Genomic DNA, 23,616 nt, shown 5'->3' on the forward strand with positions numbered 1-23,616 from the left:
AAGGGTTCTGGTATGTGGCTGTCACAGGCTCCCATTTTTCAGTTGAGGAGAGTAGAGACTGGCTGGGTGAAGCTTCTTGCAGGAGTGGCTGATTTGGGGCTGTGTTGCCTGCACTGTTGGAGTCCTCATGTCACAGATACCAAGGAGGGTGATGGTAATAGAAAATCCTCACGGAGCTGCTGCCCCGCAGTCTCTGGTGAAGCCCTGCGGGTAAGCTCACGTGATCCTTACGGTGATACCACCATTGATTTCAGTTCCTTCTTATGGGCAGAAGACTGAGCATGACCAAGATCTGTAATGATTTTATCCTTATCTTTATCTTCAGTTTTAGAAGTTTCACATGTTGACAAATTTACCTAGTGGTTCATCTGTGTCTCTAGGGCCGCTCTAAAGCTTGGGGTCAAGAACGCAATATGTCCACACAGTCTTTTCTGAGTTTTTCCAAGAGTGGGGCCAACCAAACTTTTGGAGCAAGATAGATATTCTACTGAAATAAATACTAAAATAAATACTGAAATTGTCCTGCATCCTTCAGGATTTTGAATCTCTTTCCTTGGTTCAATCATCAAGTATTTATTTTTCACCAAGTACATATCCATCAGTAAATTTCAGGTAAGGAAGTGAACAAATTAAAGTCCCGGTCCTAAAGTCAACAAGCATGCAGGGCCCATCTCTGCAGTAACCTGCAGACAGCTACTGTCAGTCCATCAGTGGCTGCCCTAAGGGATCAGCTTTCTTCTCAGGACTCCTACTGGACTGGTGTTTCCATCATCCTATCACAGCAGCCCAGTACCACCATCTCCCTGATGTCATCTGATGGACCCTGCAGGTCTCGTGGAGTAAGTCCTCTCTTGGTGTTACCTGCTCCATCCCCATCTGGATTACAGGATGAGCCATGGATAGGCTGTTGCTTGTTTTGGACCCCTGTAGTACGGCAGAGTAACGTGGTCTGGCAGATATCATGGCAGATATGTTTTGAGGGAATGAACAGGCAGGACAGTGTTGATTACTAAAATGGGAGTATTCTGAGTTTTGGTGAACTACAACGGGCTGCTGAATCCAGAACAGCTTTCTAGACTCAGGGATATGCTGGACATAGTAATAAGCCAGTCCAATGGTCAGGTCTCAACGAGTCGCTCTTGTGTTCTTCAACCACCGTTGAATTTATGGCCTCAACCAACCAAGGAGCACAGCACAGCATTTTAGGGGCCGGCTGCTACTTGGCCCAGTGTTCTGGCATAAAGCTGCCTCCTTGTGCTTGTTTTCTATACTGTGTCCCCTTTATTAGCATTCAGTCCTTTGTATGACCTTCTAACATCTTTCCTTAGGTGTGTGGATTGAGCTGGAGACCACGTTTATGAAGCAGAGTGGTTATCCTTGGCCTTGCTGTGCTGGGTGAGAGGGACCTCATGAATGCTCCTCGGCTCTCTCACCACTCACAAGCAGGACACACTGTCTTCCGAGCAGTAAGCTTCATGATACAGTGCAGGCTGGACCGGTGCTACTTTAGCTTTCTTTCTGAAGAGGGGAAATTAACCTCAGCCAGGTGCATTCAGGTGTTGTCATCTCTGCCGCAGAAACTGTTGTGCCCTTCGAGGAAGTTCTACGGTATGAACTTGCTGGTGTTAGGCCTGCATGTCACCGGGCCTGGGCGGCCGCAGTTAAATAAACAGGACTGGGAGGGAGGGCACTGTGAGCCAAAAATCTTTCTGACTACTGAGGGTCAGGCAAAGGAGGACATGGTGGCTGAGTTCCCCTGATCCCTGGTTTGGAGGTATCCTGCAAACCTCTGGGTGTGTTTCCTGGGGGAGGGAACACAGTCTTTTCACAAGTGCCTTGATGGCAGCAACCTGCATGGCAACCGCTCCCAGCCTACCAGGAGGTTTACATCTGGAGGCCCTGGGGCGAGCCGGACTCCTAAAGAGGTTGCCACAACAAATAACCTTAGGGGAAATGGCGAGGCTAGAGAGAACGCCCTTATCCCCAAAAGGACCAGACCCCTTAGAACAGGTAAAGGCGCAAGGGAGAAAGGAAAAAACAATAGACGTGTAGAATTAGAAGAAATGATTTTGGAAAGGGGTTGTGTATTTGGCTTTGTTTTGCTGTTTTTAAATTTTGGTTGAGGTGAGTGACTTGTGGCAAAGTGTTTCTGCTTCTCAGGGCTCCCTCAATAGAAAATGTGTGGTTTCTGATTCCTTGTTACACAGAGTTGAAAACTTTTGGACCTCTCTTTAACTCTTTCTTTAGAAATTAAAAAAAAAAAGTGAGAATAAGAGGAAAGGATGGCCCTAGGTGAACTTTTCCACCTTTCTGTTCTGACAGTCATGAACCATGTTGCTTGGTGGTGCCCGTACTTACAGATGGCCCTGGAGTGTGTCTGAGGGGGACTTTAAAGTTCACCTTCCTCTCACTTTGTGTCCTTCGTGGTGGAGATAGTGCGCTAACTCCTGGACACCACGTATCAGGTGATGACAGGTGTGGGCATTCGCCAGCTGTTTTGGACAAACTCAAATGTATGTGTTGCTCTTCATTTCACTTTTATGTGATATGCTTTCTAATTTTGTTAGTACTTAGCTCATTTGAAAGTATCTTTCAAATGGAACTGTGAGTTATATGTACTGTTTTGACTTTTAAGTAGAAGATTTGCTAGGGGGTCCCATAGTACTGGCTTAAAGCAGTGTGTGTGCGATGGATTTGAGGAATACATTGTTTTCTTTTGAAACAAGGCTTCTGTTTTGATACACTTGCTTATGCTTGGAGCTGACTCGCCAGCCCATGAGACCAAAGGTCTGTGTAGCGTTTGTCACCCGCCACGCCAGTGAGCTCAGCGGCGCTCCCCGGCTGCCTGTGCACAGGGCCCCTTGGCTCCCAGCGCTCTGTGTGGCGGTGTCTGGGACGTGCAGACAAGAGCCAGCTGCAGCCGGGGGGCTCATTGGGCTTGGTGCTGTCAGGGTCCATTCTTGGTTTATACAGGTGCTGGAGATGATCACCATGTCCCCTTGAGACTGGTAAGTGCAATTCTTCTCTGGAAGATTGAGCAAACAGAGAAAAAGATGGTGTTACTTGGGGAGAGTCAACAGTTGATCTGTAAAAGAATGGGTTGGCTCTCCTTTGACCAGTGAAAGACCTTTGGCCTTTGCTAATGTCAGCCTCACCTTCTTGTCCTGGGTTGGCTGGGGCTTTGGGTTCCTTACCCTGCTGAGGATGCTGCTGAGCCGAAGACCGTGTGTAACCAACCTCCAGCCCTTCCATTTCTTTCGAATGTGGACTTGGTTTCAGATTGTGCTGGTAGTTTTAGGACGAAATCTTCAAGGAGGAAATGGCCTGTGAAGGACTCAGTGGTAATGGGTGGGGTTTTCTCTTCCATCGGATCTCACAGGACTGGACTTATAATTAGGCGTCTGCTGTCAGTCGGGCATACGGCTTTATGGAAGGCTGTTTTCATTTTAGCCTATTTAGCACTGATTTGGTATGCATTAAGAGGCTTCTTACAAGAATATTTTAATTCCAGAATGTGCTTTTTGTCTGTCTTCTTATGTCCTTACCTCATCCTGAAGGGGGGGCGGGGCGCGTGTGTTCTTTCCGCTCTTTTAAGCCAGTGCTAATTGACATGGTCACTCTCCTCACCCAACCTAGATATTGCTCCCCTTGTCTTGGGCGGTGTTCCTTTCACATGACATGGCTTGCCCCATCTGCTGGTGTTTCTGGGTCTTGCTCAGAGAACAGTCTGTGTTTGGGGTTCACAACGCTGTTGGCTAGTGCAGATGGAGCATTTTGTGCTTTTCCCTTTTGGATGTGGTGTCTGAAAAGCCCAAGGAGCGCTGAGGGGCTCCAGCAGATCTCCTGCCTTCTGCGGAGGCAGCTGGGGTGGGGTCCATGCTGATCTTGCTGCTGTTCAGGATGAGCAGCTGGGCATGTCTGAGGCTGTGCTGGCGGTGTCTTCCTGGACACTTGCTGATGGTTGGAAAATCTGCTTTTATGAACTTTGAGAAGATGGTCATAACAGGCTTCAGTAAGACTGAGGTAAAACTTTGTTACGTTACATAAAAAGTGAGTGAAATATGCATTGATCCTAATAGGTTAAACATATAATCAAGTGCGTTTTGACTTTGAGTTTGAAGGATCAGTGCCATTTGCCACCCTTCTCCTATATTATATTGATACATTGGTTTCCAAAATAGGCATTTCTTTATTTATTTGTATTACAATTTTTTTAGAGGGAGAGTGAGTGCATGCGCACAAGCAGGGGGGGCAGAGAGGGGCAGAGGGAGAGGGAGAGAATCCTAAACAGGCTCTGCCATGAGCGTGGCACCAGGTGGGGGGGGGGCTCGATCTTAGGATCCTAAGATCATGACCTGAGCCGAAATAAAGAGTCAGATGCTTAATTGAGTGAGCCACCCAGGCGCCCTGGCATTTATTTATTTATTTTAATAAAAATGTACTACTATCCTCTATTTAATTTTTTTAACTATCTTACGCTTACAGAGGAGTTGCATGTATGGTACAAAACACCTTTTCTGAACCATTTGAGAGTCAGTTGGGCGTATGAAACCTTATCATCCTTGGATATTTTTATGTGTTTCCCACAAAGAAGACACTCCTCTCTTTAACCACAGTATAACCATCAAAATCTGGAGGTTAACAAGAATACTTTGCTACCTTCAGACCCATTCAGTTTCACCAGAAGTATCCAGTTCAGAATCACGTGGAACGTTTCATTGCCGGGTCTCTATAGTCTTCAAACTGCAGCATTTCTTCCATCTTACCTTGGCTTTCTTGATCTTGACACTTTTAATGATTATAGGCGCTTATTTTGTAGAATGTCTCTCAGTGTGGGTCTGTCTGGTGTTTCCTTTTGATTAGCTTCAGGTTTTGCAGCTTTGGCTGGAACAGCACAGAAGGAATGCTTTGTTTCCTCTGCATTCCGTAAGATGGCACACACGTTCAGTGTGTCCCGTTACTGGTGATGTTCACTTTGGTCACGGATTAAGGTGGTGTCTGCCAAACTTCTCCCCTGTGGAGTCTGTGTCATTTTAAGTGGGGGGGGGGGGGGGGGCGGAGGTGCTTGTGAAACGAAGTGTTTGTTCCTGTCAAACTTTGGTTTTCATCACATACCTGTATCAACATGGGCTCACCGCTTCCTGTTTTATTCAGTGCACCCTCCTCTGGTATCATCATTTATTGTAATGTTCACGGTGACCAGCAAGCGCCGCCTTAAAGCTGGCTCCTCTGTCCTTCTCATGCATCCTCCTTACTCGTTTAGAACAGCTTTTTTTTTTTTTTTTTTTTAAAGATTTCATTCATTCATTTGAGAGAGAGCATGAGAGGGGGGAGGGTCAGAAGGAGAAGCAGACTCCCTGCTGAGCAGGGAGCCCGATGCGGGACTCGATCCCGGGACTCCAGGTTCATGACCCAAGCCGAAGGCAGTCGCCTAACCAACTGAGCCACCCAGGTGCCCCAGAACATCTTGCTTTTTGATACAGCAAGACACTCTGGGCTTTTCATGTACTTTCCCTGTCCCTTCAAAGAGGTCTGATTCCTTTTGATGGCAGGTGGTCCTGAGAGAAGCAGAGTCTGGACACCAGGTAGCTTGTTGTTGAAGTGCTACTGACCCAGGACCTCCTGTGGTGTGGACACGTCACTCTATAGTTGCCACTTGCTCACTGATGCTGCTGGGAGCTTCTTTCATGTGTCACACCTACGCCTTCTGCATTCTTCTGCAGGTACTTCTGGAAAAGTAGCTTCTTTGAAGCATGATCACTGAATAGGATTGTATGTCTGTTATTGGTGATGTGTTTTTAAATTGCCTTCTAGTTTACATGTCCTCAATAGTTCCTGTTTTTTCTCACCATTTTGCACCAGTTTTTTTCATCTTTGTTGATCTCATGAAGTAAGGGTTGAGTGAAGAGGAACATCCTTTCATGTTTATGTGCAGTTTGTGTTATTTTATTTTATTTTATTTATTTATCTGACAGAGAGAGAGAGGGAGCACAAGCAGGGGGAGAGGGAGAAGCAGGCTCCCAGCTGAACAGGGAGCCCTATGCAGGACTCGATCCCAGGACCCTGGGATTATGACCTGAGCCGAAGGCAGACGCTTAACTGACTGAGCCACCCAGGCGCCCCAGTTTGTGTTAATTTTCTATGAACTGTGTGATCACATGTCCTAGCCTATTGAGTTGTTTGCCAGATAGAGAAAAATTATTATTTGTATCCTAATTTCTATATTAGATAGTCTATGCTTGTGTAAAATTCTTAACCTCTTACAGGGTCAAATGAGTCAATACCTTCCTTGATGGTGTCTACAGTCTGTATCCTCAGGAGGCTTTTGCATCCCCAAATCACAGGTTTTTCTCCTCAATCTTCTAGCTCCTTAAAGCTTGATTTTTTTTACTTTCAGATCTTTAATCCAATTGGAATTTATTTTAGAGTGTGGTGTGAGGCAGGGATCAATTTTTATATTTTTTCCAAAGTGGAAATTTATTATTGGCTCACTTCCGTTTGTTGCTATCCTTCCTTACTAATTTGAAAGGGCACTTACATCAAATGATAAACTCCTAGATCCTCATCAATCTGTTCATGCTTTTTCCTCCTCTTAGCAAGTACCAAGTGTAGTTACTATAGCTTTGTAGTGTGTTTTGCTTATTTTAGGTGAATCCGAACTCTTTTTTTATAGGCCAAATAATCTAGGCAGATTTTATTTTTAGGTGAATCTGGGAAATTTTTTTATCATTAAAAAACAAAACAAAACCCTACTGGGATGTTGGGTTAGTTTCCTAGGGCTGCCCTAATAAATTTACCTTCAAGCACAGAAATTTATCCTCTCACAGTTCTGGAGGCTAGAAATCTGGCAGGGCCACACACTCCCTCTGTGGCCATTCTTCGCCTCTTCTGGTTTTTGGTAGCTCCCCCCACGCTCCTTGGCTTGTGGCCACATCAGTCCAACCTCTGCCTCCATCTTCATACAGTTGTCTGCTCTGTGTGGTGTCTCTTTGCTGTCCATGTGTGTTTTGCAGTATTGACGTACTGAACTTCCTCCGTTTTTCCTAGCTTTTCCTTATGATAGAGGGACTTCTAGATGACGGTCTTCTGCAAATAGTGGCATTTGTGTCTTTGCTTAGTTATGTCTTCTTTGGTTGCATGTTTGACAGTCTGTGTCAACAATGGACATCTTTGCCATTTTGTTACTTATGTTAATAGGATACTTTTAGATTTACTCTAAATAGGATGTATTTTACTTCTGGGAAATATCCTTCATGTAGCCATTTTCTTCTGTTCCTGATGTTAAATTCCATAGGAAGCGAGGACTGCATATTGACTTTCCTCATTCTTTTGGGTACTTTTTTTTAAAGGTTTTATTTATTTATTTGAAAGGGAGAAAGAGAGAACACAGGGAGAATATGAGGGAGAAGCAGACTCTGCCCAGCAGGGAGCCCAAAGCAGGGCTCGGTCCCAGGACCCTAAGATTGTGACCCGAGCCGAAGGCAGATGCCCAACCAACTGAGCCACTCAGTCGCCCCTCTTTTGGGTATTTTTAAAGGGCCCTTTATCAGTCGTATGTTTATCTGTCCTATGAGCTATAAATTGAGATGCATACATTTCCTTTTTTTTTTTTTTTTAAGATTTTATTTATTTGACAGAGAGAGACACAGAGAGGAAGCACTAGCAGGGGGAGTGGGAGAGGGAGGGAGAAGCAGGCTTCCTGCTGAACAGGGAGCCCGATGCGGGGCTCCATCCCAGGACCCTGGGATCATGACCTGAGCCAAAGGCGGAACTTAATGACTGAGTCACCCAGGCGCCCCGAGATGCATACATTTCCTAATATTGAATCCTTACTGCATCCCTAGAACAGACCCTACCTAGTCATGGTGTCTTACTCTATAAATTAAATGCTGGATTTATTGGTCTGGTGTTTTGTTTAAAACTTTCCGTGTTTGGGGCACCTGTGTGGCACAGTTGGTTAAGCACTGGAGTCTTGATTTCTGCTCAGGTCGTGATCTCAGGGTTGTGAGATGGAGACCGAATTGGGCTTTGTGCTGATCGTGGAGCCTGCCTGAGATTCTGTCCCTCTCCCTCTGCCCCTCCCTGCCCCACTCACACACTTATATTCTCTCTCTCCCTCAAAAAAAACAAAAAACAAAAAACACAAATAAAACTTTCCATGTTTATAAACTGGTTTGCAGTGAAGAATCACTTTTCTCTGCAGCACCCACTCATTGTTTGGGGAAGCAAACAGAGCCTTGATTTGCCTCTAGGGACCACCCTTTCCACCAGTACAAACTGTGTTTTGGATGAAATGACCCAGCTGCATGGGTAGACCCTGATTGGCTATGGCTAATAGACATATCCCATTTCCTTGGTCCCTTGACTACAATTATCGGTCCCTTGATGGGCTTAGAACCCAATTAATGCCAGTGAGATACAAAAATAATAAATTGTGAGGACCCCGTGGGGCAAAGAAGCTCTTACTTCCTTGGGAGCTACCAGAAGATACAGTTCCTGCCATTTGCCGCAGTTCTTACTTCAAAACCAAGCAAGGATAGTATTGTCTCATTGTGAGTTTGTATTCTCTGTGTGTTCTTTGTCCGACTAGAAGGAGTTAACAGCTCTTTAATTGCTATTTTCTTAGAAACTGATTTGGGCTTTGATCGAATCACCTATTTTTTGTTTTTGTTTTCCTTTTTTTTTTTTTTTTTTATAATAAAGATTTTATCTCCTTGTGGGAGAGAGAGCACGCGCACACAAGCAGGGGGAGCAGCAGGCAGAGGGAGAAGCAGGCTCCCTCTGAGCAAGGAGCCCAACGTGCGACTCTATCCCAGGACCTCGGGATCATGACCTGAGCCAAAGGCAGACACTTAACCGCCTGAGCCACCCAGGCGTCCCTTGTTTTTGTTTTCTATCTCACCGATTCTTCTTCTTTTCTTAAATTTTATTGATTTATTTATTTTTAATTAGGCTCCATTCTGGGCGTGGAGCCCAACATGGGGCTTGAACTCAAGACCCTGAGATGGAAACCTGAGCTAAGATCAAGAGTCGGACAGTTAACCATCTGAGCCACCCAGGCACCCCTCACCAATTGTTCTTTTGTTTATTACTTCTACTTCCTTTGATTTTCTCTTTCCATTTGACTTGAATGCTTTAGCTCATTTATCTTCACTCTTTCTTATAATAAAATTTAAAAGTTTGATTCACCCTCTGAATGCAGCTTTGGCAGCATCCTTATAGATTTTGACAAGGAGTTCTCTTTGATCCTCTTTTTAAAGCCTTTTATTAGGAAAATGTGCAAACATACCCCAAAATAGAAGAGAAACCAGCTTTAACAATTGTCACATTTTGCCATTTTGGTTTTGTCTTCCTCTGCCCTTCCCAAACTTTTTTAGTTTTGACTATTTTATTTTAAGCAAATATCAGATTACCTGTCACTTGTAAATACTTTAGCATGTATCTTTAGTAGAGGAGGGCTTAAAGAAACCGTACCTGACAGAATTAACTCTGTTATTAATATTGTCCAATATGTATTCTGTGTTTAGTTTTCTCCAGAGGTCATATAGGGTTTATTTGAATCAAAACCCAAGAAGGTCTCTCCACACTGCATTTAGTTGATGCTGCTTTTGTCTCTTTTTTTTTTTTTTTTTTTTTTTGAGCATATGCAAGCAGATGGGGGCAGGGAACAGAGGGAGAATGTTAAGCAGACTCCCTGCTGAGCACCGAGACCCATGTGAGCCCAACTCAACAAAGCAAGTTGCAACTCGGGCTTAATAGATCTCATGACCCTGAGATCATGACTTGAGCTGAAATCAAGAGTTGGACACTTAACCCACTGAGCCACCTAGGCGCCCCCTCTTTTGTCTCTTTTAAAATCTGTAACAGTTTTTTTTTCTTCTCTTTTTTTAATGCCATTTATTTATGAAAGCTGTAGGGCCGTTGGTGCTGTGGAATTCCCCACATTCTGGGTTGGGTTGATTATATTGTGGTAGGTAGTGCATTTCTGTGATCTTCATATTTCTATAAACTTACGTGTCTAAATGCTTAATTTGTCCCAGGTTTGATTGTTTTGTTTTTTTTCAGGGCTGTGTGGAGTGGGAGGTGTAGAGGTGGTGTCAAGAATATATCCTGGATTGTTCTGTGTACCGTATTGCAGTGTCCCAGGAGGCACGATCTGTGGCTGTCATTTTGGATGTTACAGTGATCAGAGGGTATGGTGTCAGCAGGCTGACCATTCCTTATGGGAGCTCTCTATCAGCCAGTCTCCCAAAGGGTTTCATAGCCATTTTGCTTGTGTCCATTTCATTGGTGTCTTAGTATCCTTTTGCTGCTATAATAAATTACCGCAGACTTGGCTAAGGTCACTCTCACTGGGGTAAGTCATGGTGTCAGCAGGGTCTACTTCTGGAGGCTCTCGGAGAGAATCCATTTCTTGCCTTTGCCAGCTTCTTGAGGCTGCCTGCATTCCTTGTGACCCCTCCCTCCATCTTTAAAGTACACAGTTTTAATGTTACTTGTGATTACATTTAGGTCCCACCTGTATAATCCAAGGTAATCGCTCCATCTCAGTATTCTTAACTGAATTCCTCTGTAACTTTCACAGGCTCCAGGAATAATGAATGACCTGAATATCTTTGGGGACAGTGAGTTAGTGTACAATTGGCAATTGCAAAATGAAGAATTTTCTGTTTTGTTTTGTTTTTCTGTTTGTTTGAATTTTCTGTTTCTGTGTCTACATTTATTAGTTGATTCTCCTGTAAAGAAGGTTTCCCTTCTCAATTCTGATTACCCTGAAGTGCGGCTCCTCCTTTCCTTTATCATTGTCAAGAATGCACTGGGACTAGCTGCTTCCAAAGTGACAATGCATTTTTGTGGCTTTATTTCTCCCAGTATTATCAACTTATGGGTATGTATATAATTGTGTTTTGGCTTTATTTCTCCTAGTATTATCAACTTATGGGTATGTATATAATTGTGTTTTGGCCCATTTAAGCCATTTTTTGAAGCTCGTATTGTTTCCCCAAGTTGGCTTCTGTGTTCTTTGGACATGACCCCATCTGTCTGTGACTCCTGCCTTTCTGCCACAGCAAGATGTCCCACCTTGTCCATATTCTGCTCAACATCTGAGATGAGCCATTTTTCTGAGGAACCTGGTTCCTTTTAGTGGCAAATGGTGTTTGGATGCCACAGCCCATGTGCTAGGTAGGGATGCTCACTGCCACTATTGTTGTGTTAAACATAGAAGTAAATCAGTCATTTTACCAGCAAACATGGATTTATTCAAGAACAACAGAATTGCAATTCCGGACATGCAAGCTATGGCAAAATGGTAGGCAAGTCCAACAAAGAAGAGGAACTTTATTTTCTAAAGAAGGAGGAGGAAGTTGGGAGAGGTTGTTTTGAAGGAATGTCCATTGGAGAGAAGCAGGAGTTGGGGATTCAGGATGTCAGTTCCTCATTGGCTTAGTTGCAGGGGTGGTCGATTTCTTGTAGGAGATAAAGTGTATGTCCTTCCCTGTTGGGGTCTGTAATAGACAATTGTTCCTATAATTGACATTGAGTGGTGTGGCTCCCCCTTTTATCCTCCCCACTCCAGCTTAGTGAGGTTTCCCTTTATTAATTTTCAGTTTCTCATAGTAGACAGACTTGGGAAATAATCATGAATATGGACATTTCCTGTTCAAATAAATATTCAAATAAATATTTACATGATTTTTACTTCAGTGTGTATCTTATGCCAAAAATCCTGGTTCTTAAGGATGTTAACTTGATTACCTGATTACTTAAATGTTACCATTTAACATTTTTGGAATAACAATGCTAACATTAGCAGGATATATCCATCTCACTTGGAATATGCTGTCATATTTCTTTTTTTAAGATTGTATTTATTTATTTATTTATTTATTTATTTATTTATTTATTTATTTTGTAAAGATTTTATTTATTTATTTGACAGAGACATAGCGAGAGAGGGAACACAAGTGGGGGAGTGGGAGAGGAAGAAGCAGGCTTCCCGCTGAGCAGGGAGCCCGATGCGGGGCTCGATCCCAGGACGCTGGGATCATGGCCTGAGCCGAAGGCAGACGCTTAACGACTGAGCCACCTAGGCGCCCCAAGATTGTATTTATTTTTGACAGAAAGAGTGTACAAGCAGGGGAAGCAGCAGGCAGAGGGAGAGGGAGAAGCAGGCTTCCCTGCTCAGCAGGAGCCGGATGTGGGGCTGGATCCAGGACCCTGGGGTCATGACTTGGGCCGAAGGCAGATGCTTAACCTTCTGAGCCACCCAGGTGCCCCTATGCTTTCAAATTATTATTGTGTTTTAGTTACCTTTTCTCTGATGTTTATGCCACCAATATGACATTGTTAGATTTGTTTCAATTTTTTTAGTGAATTTTTTATGGCAGTATAACAAACAGAGAGAGTGATGCGAGTCTTTAGTGTATATGGATCAATGCATTATCACTAACTGAACCCATCCATAGAACCAGCATCCAGATGAAGAAACAGGACATATTTTATTTCTAGAGTTTGTACTTCTGTGATTTATATGGTACTAGAAAAACTGTGAATGGTGGTGTATTCAGATGGATGTGGCTTCCTCTCCGCCTCCCTTCTAGTGTGTGTGTGTGTGCGTGTGTGTGTGTGTAGACACACCGTATTTCTGATTCTTCGGGGAAGGTGGCATACTCTGCACCTGCAGTCCTCTGTTGCCTTTGTTATTAACTGTATACCCTGGAGACCACACGTACTAGTGGGTAGAAATCTCTCCCATGCTCTTTATGTTGCATGTTACTTCAATTGCATGGATATAGCATGATTTGTTCAGTCCTCCTCTTCCTTAATGAAGGTGTGGTTGTTTCCAGACTTTGTGACCTTTTTATTTCTTACTGTTTCTGCTACTACCCTTCTGTGTAATCAGTCCTTCCTTCACACAATAGGTAGAATCCATTCCAAGTTAGCTGTCTGATATCTGCTTGGAGTTGGCCTCAGTGGGTACTCCTGAGTCTGGGGCTGCCATGCTGATCTGGGCCCTGCTGCCCTCCTGCTTCTTACCCTTGGCTCTCTGTGGAGCCATAAACAGGTTGTCTTTGCCCTATATCCCTCTTTGGTTAGTGCCGGTTTTCTAATAGTGGGGCAACCGTTTGTTGTTGCCCTGCCCACCTTTCTTCTGTGACAGGTGAAATGTCTCAGTTGCTGCTCCCCAGATGCTCTGGCAGCATGATGGCCTGCTCTGAGTCCAGGATACGGAGTAAAACACATCTGCTTTGGTCTGTACGTTGGGCTTGTAGTAGTGCACCTTTATGTTGAAGTAGTTAGTTCTTTGGGGGGAACAGCTATACCAGCAATTCTTTACATCTAAAAGTGAAGTTCACTCCCTAGAGCAGACTCAGAAAGACAGCACTGGAAGAGAGAATGGAGTCCCACCTCCTCATATGACAAATGAGAAAACGGGCCAAGTGAAGAGATGTGACATGACCAGTGTCACCAAGCAGGTGACACACTTCGAGTGTCTGCCGGGGCTTAATACCCTGGACAGGGGAGAATCCAAAGACTTGATTGTTCTGATGTTTGTTTCTTTATAGAGAAGCATTACATTTCCATTTGGATGGGACTGGTTCCAGTTCCTAGGTATTTCTACCTATGGCTTGAGCTAACTTTGTATCTGTAGCATAATGTTTTCTAAGTACAAGCTAAAAGTCTAGGTCATAGACCTTTCCTGTGTAAATTGTAGGAAGAAAAAACATTTTTCAAGTATAAGTTGTTGCCCTTAGAATTATTTTGTTTCTTATAGTTTTAATGGGATTTATAGTCAGAAAATCAAAAGTATTTTTTTAATTGTAGGGCTGAGGGGGTTATTGCCAGAGCCATCCTCTACAGGTGTTTGGTCCCCGTCCTGCCTTTGCTGTCCTCTTCCCACACTACCTTCCCCTGAGGTGGGGCTTGCTGTGGCCCCCAGTCTGTTGCTGCTTTGAAACCTGTTACCATGGCATTCAGAGACACAGATGACCCAAGGGTCACAGAATCCATTTCCACCCGGAAGCAGTGGTTGGCTTAGACCGTGAGGAGTGGTCTAAGCAAGTGGTTGCCATGTGCCGGTGTGCCTGGTGAGAGCAGCTGGGCCCAGTGTGTTGAGAGCAAGTCCCGTGAGGCTTGCTCACTCTCTTTATGCTGAGGTGAGACGTGTCTCCGCAGTCTTTTCCTGTCGCTCACATTTCCTAGCTGTGCGTGCTGGGAGCTGGGCAGAACTCACCCCTTCTGTACTGCTCTCCAGATACGTAAAGACAGTCTTGGGTAGCTTCCAATTCCCAGGGGCTTTAAATTAAAGGGTTTGTGTAAGTCCTCTTCTCTGTCATCAGCAGTCCCTCCCAGGGAAATGAACAACAAAGATGTCTTAATTCAGACCTCTTGCCGATACCAGGGTCTAATAAAACAGTGAAGAAAGTAATTTTTGTGACCCTGCCTTTTGCTGATTTGTAGTAGCAGATGCTGCTTAATAGTACCGCTTTGTTTCCCTCTCCAAACAGAAGTATCCACGGAAAAAGTAAGGAGCATCATATAATACAGAGCCATTCCTCTCCTGCAGCTGACTCTCAGGAGCACTTAGCCTGTGTCTATCAGTAATTTCTAAACCTATTAAAACACAGCTTTTTTTGGTGTATAAGAAATATATGCTGTTTTTACATGTGCTCACCTCCCAACTTAATACCATTGCTACTTTTTCAAGTCCTTTGGAACAGTCCCCCCTCCTTTACCCGGCTTCGAATGCTGGTGTTTCCTGGTGCCTGGCTCTGTGCTCCCTGTTTTTCTATTCTGGGTGGCTTGGATATCCTACAAGTAGCAGATCATAGATAGTTTATGCACATATAGACATGTTTCTCTCTCTAACACAGCTGGCTATATATCAATGTACCCTTGCTCGTGAGTCGACAGGACACTGGCTGTATGGTTGAGGGAGGGACACTCATTCACCCCCAATCACGGGTCCAGGGCTGAGACCTTGTCTCTCAGGGTCTGCTGATTGGATTCTACATAATCTCTTCTTATGTAAACCAAACTCCTACTATGTTATCTAGGGCATTCAACATCAGTTTCTTTTAAGTGGATCAAGAACTTAGACACAGAGCAATTAGAATGTCAGATTCCTTGAGGTTTTTAAAAAATTTTTTACTTGACATAATTTTTTTTAAAGCAACCTGCCCTTACTGAGAATTTCAATGTGATAAATTTAATATTGGTAGAAACATTTCACTCTTCTTCCCTTACTTTGCATTCTTAAATTATGTGGTTACATGAACAAGTAGGGCTGGCATAAACAGGTTTGGGGGTAAGTGTGTACCCTCACAGGTGGGAGCTGGAGTTCTGGGCATGCAGGAGGCAGTCCATGAATGGAGCTGGTGGGTGGAGACCTGCTCAGTCGGCAGGTCCGTTATGAGGCTTTGTGTCCCACCATCATTTGCCCAGCCCCCTGCTAGAAACAACACAAATGTCCAATCTTTTGCTCCTGCAAAAAAGCCACAGTGTGTTTGTTTCTCGGCACATATGTGAGCACATGTGGGAGAGGTTCCAAGAAGTAGGAATTACAGAGTCAAAGAATATTTGTATTTTAAGTTACAATATATAATCAAATTGCTCTCCAAAGAGATCACATCAGTTATTCCTCCAGCCACACCAGTTTTCCTGTCCGTTTTCTAATGTTCATCAAACTTCATTTTTGCCAAACTGAGAGGCATAATGTAAGATCTCCTCCCACTTGAAACATGCATTTTCTTTTGTACAACTCATTTTTGTAGAAGATGTTTGTATCTTTTTTTTTGCCCTTTTTTTTGGGGTTGTTAATGGGTTGTTTGAGTCCTCGGAAGGAATGCTGTGCACTAGACTTGGTCACTTCTTTCCCGGAAGCCTTTGAGACAGCTCCCCGTGCCACACACTCCTGGGTGTTTGTGGCAGAGGAAGCCTTCCCGACAGACACATTTGTATTCCTTCCCCTAATCTAAATTTATTTATTTTATTTTATTTTATTTATTTATTTATTTTTTAAGATTTTATTTATTTATTTGAGACAGAGAATGAGATAGAGCATGAGAGGGTCAGAGGGAGAAGCAGACCCCCCGCCGAGCAGGGAGCCCAATGCGGGACTCGATCCCGGGACTCCAGGACCATGACCTGAGCCGAAGGCAGTTGCTTAACCAACTGAGCCATCCAGGCACCCTAAATTTATTTATTTTAAACAGTAAATCTGTAGTAAGTTGATTTGGGACTTTTTAAAAAGACTGATACAAAGTTTATTAATAAGAAAAACCTTTTTGTCAGATTCCATTTCTGCTTTGGATTGGAAAACCAACTCTGTAGCACCATTGTCCAAATAAGAGTTTTCTATAGAATTTTAAAATTTCTACTATCTACCTTAAAAGTGTAAAAAAAAAAAGTGACATTAAGTTCAAGAACATATTTTGTTTATCCCAATCCAGAGCATTGTTTCATCATGTAATCAATAGAGAGTCATCAGCAAGGTGTTTTTCGTTGTGTTTTTTTCATATGAAGTCTTCAACATCCAGTGTGTATTTCAGACTCAGAGCATGCATCATTTGGGAGTAGCCATGTCTCAAGTGTCAGTAGCCACATGTCATCAGTATTTGCTGGCCAGCATGGCTAAGGGGCAGTTTTCCTTTCATTTCTGTGGAAATCCATGAACTTACCCTTTTGAACCTAACATTGTCCCATTTGCTTTTTAAAAAGAGTTACAAGGTGTGGGGGTGCCTGGGTGGCTCAGTTGGTTGAACATCCTACTCTTGGTTTTTGTTCTGGTGTGATCTCGGGGTCGTGAGATCAAGCCCCACCCACATCAGGCTCTGCGCTCAGCGGGGAGTCAGCTTGGGGTTCTCTCTCTCCCTCTGCCCCCACCTTGTGCATGCTCTCTTGCACGCTCTCTTTCTCTAAAATAAATAATAAATCTTTCTTTAAAAATAAAAGAGTTACAAGGTGTGTTTATCTGACACATGTTCTTGAATTAGGCCCTAAATAAATGCTATTCTTTTCTCATCTCTATAAAGATACAATGATTATTTCAGTATTCATGAAATTAGTGGAGTACTACATTAAGTGTATTCGTTTCGTGGAATTAAATGTTAATATTCCCATACACTGAGATGGCTGGCTACTGTAGGGCAGTTTATCTTCCTTGATCTTTTTAACAATTTACAAAGGCAACTTGTAAAAGTTAAGAGCTTAAACGACTTGCCAAGGTGACCCAGATAGGATCCGAGCAAGACTCTGAACTTACTTGTCCTGACCACAGGTGTGCTGTTCTGCATGCAGTCTGTCCTCGCTGTGGATGCCTGTGATGACTTAGCCAACACTTAGGTGGAAGAGAAAGACGTGAAATCTCGTAGCAGGGTCACTGAAGAACACTTGGGTCCCCTTTCGGTCACTTCCTGAAGAGAAATGAAACTGGTGCGGCGCAGAGTAGAGCGGCACGGCGGAGACTGCAGCCCACGGCCGTTTGTTGCCCTCCCCGCTGGACGGGACGGTTGTACTTTAGGGAATAGGCTGTACTTTAGAGAATACCATTCTGAGCCAAAGAAAGGAACCTAGTTTTGATGTGTTCAGTATTAGAATATGCTCCCAACCTGCCGCTACAGTTTATAGCCAGGTATAAATAAGCTGAATCATAAAATGAGTTTATTAGTATATTTTTGAGCTATCAGGAGGGATGAAAACATATTCTTCTTTGCCCAGACCCGACCACCACACTTGGTGTGGGAGAGCAGACTGTGAGAAACACTCCCATCCCTGAGCGCCAACCTCTTACAGGATCGCAGGGCCTCTGAGCAAGGATCAGACCTGAGGGGCCCTCACAGCCTCGGAGGGGTCCTCTGGTCCATTGTTCTTCCTGACCCCCGTCTGCACGGCTCCACTTCCCTGAGTCCCGTCAGGTCATTAGCTAGAGCAAAGACAGTAGGTAGCCTAAATGACACCCCTCTCTCCATGTTTATCCATTGAAAGGCTATCGTTGGTTCTTGCTAACAGCGTGCTGTGATGACAGAATCCTTGTCTCTGTTTCCCTGCACTCACGCAAGAAAACTGTTTTTCAAAAGTAGACATCTAAAAGTGAGATTGTTGGGTCGCCTGGCTGGCTCAGTCAGTGGAATGTACAACTCTTGATCTCAGGGTTGTAAGTTTGAGCCCCATGTTGGTGTAGACATTACTTAAAATCTTAAAGTCTTCAAAAAAGTTAAAAAGTGGGATTGCTGTCTTAGGGTGTTTGCGTCTTTAGCCTTAGTGGGCCTTGTGAATGGTATAAAGTAGGGACCTACGCTTTTTCCTCATTTAGATAACCAGTTTTCGCGGAGGCATCAATTGTAGTTCGTCCACAAGTTCACCTCTGATAAAAGTGACAGCTGTCTGTTAGGGTGTCTGCGTCGGGTGCCTCCCGTCTGCTCCACTGTTCTCTGTCCCTGCACCACGCTGTCTGAATTACTGTAGCTGTGAAATCTCGATATTCGGGAGGGCAAGTTCTCCCTACCTTATTTTCCTCAGAGCTGTAATTGGCTGTTCATAGCCTTTGATCTTTTGTATAAATTTGTTGAATAAATGTAATTGTGTATGTAAATATTGTAAAAATTGTATACAGAAATATTGTTACACGATACAATATTATAAAAATGGTACATAGAAATACTGTCTAAATAAAAATTGCATAAAACCTGGTTGCAAAATTCCATACGCATACGCACCTGCATGCCCCTTTCAAGGTTTAAGCTGCATTTGCATGAATTTCTAGTCTGATTAGGGGAGAAGTACAGTCTTTATGATTAAGTCTTCCTAGATAGGTTGGACATGGCACTTCTCTATTTTTAGGTCTTCTCTGTATTTTGACAAAGGGTTTTAGAACCTTCTCTGTAAATCCTATTATTTTCTTATTAGATTGACTTCTGATGTTTGTTGCTGCTGTTTTGGAACATGTTTGGTTTTGTGTACTGATTTTGTTTCCAGAAAACCCTGAGTTCTGATAGTGTATCCAGAGCTCCTCCTGGATCTCCTACTTGAACAGTTGTACTGCCTGTGAGCCCTGCTGTTTGCCGCTTCCAGTTCTCGCTTCAGTTCTTCTTGCCTTCCTGCCCTGGCTAGGATCTCAAGGGTAGGTTCGAACACAGAAAGCGCTCATTTGCAACCCTCTTGGTCTTTGTGATCCTAAAGTGAATGTTTCTAATGAGGGCTTCTGGTAGGCACCTAACATTTAGCTAGGGAAGTGTCCTTCTATTTGTTCTTTTTATGAGGAATGGGCAAATTATATCAGATTCTTTATTTGAATATTGTGAGGTGATAAAATCATTCTTGCCCGGGTATAATAATGTGATGAATTACTTTGTCTCCTCTTTTCTAAGTAGGCTCCAAAGCGGGGCTTGAACTTAAGACCCTGAGATCAAGACCTGAGCTGAGATCAAGAGTCGGACACTCAACTGACTGAGCCACCCAGGTGCCCCTACTTAGTCTTTCTAATATTGCACCAGCTTGCATTATTGGAATAAAATAGACATTATCATTATATATTGTTTTGACTTTCTAGATGAGTTTGCTAGATTATTAAGTATCTAGATGAAATTCATACATTCTTTTCTCCTGTTATACTTGTCTGGGAAATATTAAAGTCTCCTGGCTTTGTAAGTGAGTTGGGAAGATAATTTCTCAGGGCTTCCTTACGAAAGCATATGGGCCTGTCTCTCTGTTGAGATCTTTATATTAGTTTCTTCGAAAATTGGGGAGGGCTGGTTATATAAACTCCCATTTCTAACAGACTGGGTGACTTGTTTTTCTGAAGTTGTCTATTTTCTCTGTTTTCAAGGTGTGTGTATGTGTGCGTGAGCGTGCGTGTACCTGTGTAGGTGTGTGTTCAAGTTTTTTTTTTTTTTTTTTAAGATTTTATTTATTAGAGCACAAACGGGGGGAGGGGTAGAGGGAGAAGCGGACTCCCCACTGAGCAGGGAGCCCTTTGGGGGACTCCATCCCAGGGCCTAAGGCAGATGCTTAACAACTGAGTCACCCAAGTGCCCTCAAGTTTTTGATAATACTTGTCTTATTAGAGTTCTTGTATGATTTTTCAGAGTCTGTGGCTGTAGTTTTGACCCCCTTGAATTCTTAGTATTGCCTGTTCATACTTTTTCTTATTTTTTTTTTTCCATTGGTCAATTTTTGCCAGAGATCTAACTGATTTTTTTAAAGACTCTGCTGTAAGTTGTATTTATTCTCTCTAGTATGTTTCTTATTTCATTAATTTCTTGTCTATTAGTTTAAACGTTCTTTAGATTTATTTTGTTCTAATTTCAGGAGAGGATGATTAAATTTTTACTTTTTCCTCTTCTCTAATATGATGGCTTAAGGCTATAAACTTGTCTCCAAGCAACACTCTGGCTTGATTCCACAAGTTTGGATATATAACTGCTTATTGTTTAGTTGTAAATATTTTCAGATTTCTTCTTTGACCCATGAGTTACTTAGAAGCAAGTTTTTAAATTTCCAGGCTTCTTAAAATTTTAAGTTGACTCCTAATCGTGTTGTATTTAGAGAATGTTACGCTGTTAATTCTTTGCCATTTGTTTTTGTTTTGTCCTAGCTGCTGGCCAGTTTTTATAAAAATTCTATTAAGATTGAAAAGAACATGTCATTTCTAATAATTGGGTGAAGGATTACATAAATCCAATAAAGTAGGTTTATTAACTACATTGTTTTAATTTTCTGTACAGTTTTAATCTTAATAATCTGTGTTACCAGAAGAGCTGAGTCTTTGTCTGTAATCCTAGATATGTCAACTTCTAGTAACCTTCCTGTTCTTACTTTATATATTTTGTAGCTGTGTTATTAGATATATACATAATCAGAATTGATTTGGATTTTTTAATCTTGACCTTCTTAGTTCTTACTCTACAGTTTACTTGATATGAAATTGATATGGCTAGCTCAGCTTTTATTGGTTAGGTCTTGTCTGGACTGTTCTTCCATCCCTTTACTTTCAGCCTCTGTGTCCACATGGTGGCTGAATTAGCTTTTAGCTGGATTTTGTATTTACATTAGATTATTACCACATCTGGATTCATTTCTTTCATCATATTTTGTGCTTCATTTGCCTTGCTCGTCTTTTACTTCTCCTGCTTCCTATTCTGTTTTCTCTTTTCATCTCTTTTAGTTAATAATTACAAAGTAACGTAACTGGTAAGTAATCATGTATATTGCAATGGATACCTCTGAACCTACCACCTAGTCCAAGATCTAGAACATTGCCAGTAACTTCTGCTTGAGAGTTTGGTTTTTTGATTTGAAAGTTAAAAATTGTGCTTTTACTAGATTATCTTTAAGTTTGTATCATTAATTCAACAAGGTCTAAAATTAATATTTCTAACCTTTCCTCAAATAGTGTTCTGAAATATTCCAACTTCAGTTTCTCCTTTCACCTTATATTTGGTTGCTGCTTATAATTTTAATTACATTTTGTATTTTAATTTTCTCCAGATTTTATTGTTATTAGTATGTGGTCAGTGCCTGTTTCACTTTATCTGGGTTACTGGTTTCTTTGTCAGTATTCCTCCTGGCAGAACTCTCTGGCTCTCGCTTTCTTCTTATTGGAGCATGTCCTGAAGTGGTTATTTCAGTAGCCATCCGTCAGTAGTAGTAATAGCTTTCTCTTAGTCTAAATGTGTCTCTTTCACTCTTTTTTTTTTTTTTTTTTAAGATTTTATTCATTTATTTGAGAGAGAATGAGAGACAGAGAGCATGAGAGGGGGGAGGGTCAGAGGGAGAAGCAAACTCCCCGCTGAGCGGGGAGCCCGATGCGGGACTCGATCCCGGGACTCCAGGATCATGACCTGAGCCGAAGGCAGTCGCTTAACCAACTGAGCCACCCAGGCACCCGTGTCTCTTTCACTCTTGCCCTTAAATGAGAGAAAGGATTCTGAGTTGGCAGGTACTTCCTTCAACATAGTTTACAGGTGTTAGTTCGTTTTCCTCTGGTAGGCATTGTGCTGTCTCCTGGTGTTCCTCTGTAGGTAACCTGTCTCTTCTCTAGTCACTTTTAGGTTCTACTCTTGTCTTTGGCATTCTGAAGTTTCACTACAGGGTGTTTAGGGTGGATTACTTTAAAGGATGCCGCTAGCTACCTGTTCTGTCTCTTGCATGGGGGGAGGGGTAGCGTTACATCCTAGAATTTTCTCTGCTATTTTTCCAATATTGCTTCTCTGTTCCTTGTGATTGCTTCTTTCAGAACTTCTATTAGACATATGTTGGACTTCCTCATTCTCGTATCTATAGTTCTTTTTTTTTTTCCCCCAAAGATTTATTTGAGAGAGAACAAGCATGTTGTATGTGGGGGGGAGGGGGGGGGAGAGGGAGAGGGAGAGAGAATCTCAAGCAGACTCCCTGCAGAGTGTGGAGACATGGATCTCGATCCCCACAACAGTGAGATCATGACCTGAGCCAAAACCAAGAGTCATACGCATAACTGACTGAGCCACCCAGGCACCCCTTTTATCTATAGCTCTTAACCCTTTGCATTTGTTCTATCTTTTGTTTTTTTTTTAAGGCCACCTTTATGTCTTACATCTCTAATCACTTTAGGATTTTTTTTACAGTCTCAATCTGATAGTTCTGTCATCTAAAGCTCTTAAGTCTAATCCAATTTCAGTCTTCTTGTTTTTTGAATTTTGGACTTACAGCCTCTCTACAGTGTGGGTAGATTTGTTTATATCATTTGTAGCCTGTTACAAGGTTTATTTTCTGCTGAGTGGGGTTGCTTTCTGTTTTGTTAGTTCCTAGATTTGGGCTTGGGGGTCTTGGAAAAATGGGGTTGTAAAGATTTGAGCGCTAAATCTTTATTGAGTATTAGTCCATGGTTGCTAGTGCTCAAGAGGAGCTCCCACCACGTGGTAGAGCAGATTGGAAAGTCTCTATGCTGGCTGGTTTGTTTTCTTCCATCCCTCCCCCGCCCCCCGCCCTCCTCCCACCCAACAAAGATAGGGTGATGCAAAGTATTAGTCTGTGGTTGCTAGTGCTCAAGAGGAGCTCCCACCACCTGGTAAAGCAGATTAGAAAGTCTCTATGCTGGCAGGTTTGTTTTCCTCCATCCCTCCTTTGGCCTACCTTTGTTGAGAGTTCTTTTGAGGGTCATGGCTCTAAGGGGCTGGGGGATGCTGTTCTAACCTTTTACCTTGAGCAGGCCCACATCTTTTCCCATGTCCCCTTGAGGGCTGAAAACCCAAATGTCACAGACTGATGTTCACTTTTTGAGGTAGCCATAGGGGTTTCCTCACACATTATCTGGTGTGACTGTTGCTGGACCCAGCCCTCTCAATCTGCCTCTACAAACTATTAGTTTCAATGCACTGAAGCTTGCTAGGAAGAAAAGCTGGTCATAATTATCAGCAAAGAAGCATCCTGGGATGGTTTGTAGCACAAATTCAACATCTGATTTTACAATATCTTTTGTTAACTAGAGGTCTTTTAATGTCTTTTAAGGCCTTCTGTGCACCAGCTACTCTGAGCTTCTGACTGTGGTGACTTCCAAGCTTCATTGGAAGTTTCTTGACAGTTGACCTGCCAACTGTTTGGGAATCCCTCCCCTCTTCCTCCCTCTTAACCATCCCC

General features: G+C 42.8%; 1 protein-coding gene across 4 annotated transcripts in view; it reads left to right on the plus strand.

Annotated features, from left to right (window-relative positions):
• The window catches only part of HDLBP (high density lipoprotein binding protein), a 73,501-nt gene that overhangs the window by 6,978 nt on the left and 42,907 nt on the right, over positions 1-23,616 (plus strand). The window contains exon 1 of one of the 4 annotated variants that reach the window (XM_035006695.1): positions 19,444-19,462. The exons of the other annotated variants lie outside the window; for them this stretch is intronic. The gene's annotated coding sequence lies outside the window, so the exon portion shown is untranslated. Of the gene's footprint in view, positions 1-19,443; positions 19,463-23,616 lie in introns of those variants that run through there. 4 annotated transcript variants of the gene reach the window in all.

Source organism: Mirounga leonina, unplaced genomic scaffold (assembly GCF_011800145.1).
Source record: "Mirounga leonina isolate KUSES-001 unplaced genomic scaffold, KU_Mleo_1.0 Mir_151, whole genome shotgun sequence".
NCBI lineage: Eukaryota > Metazoa > Chordata > Mammalia > Carnivora > Phocidae > Mirounga > Mirounga leonina.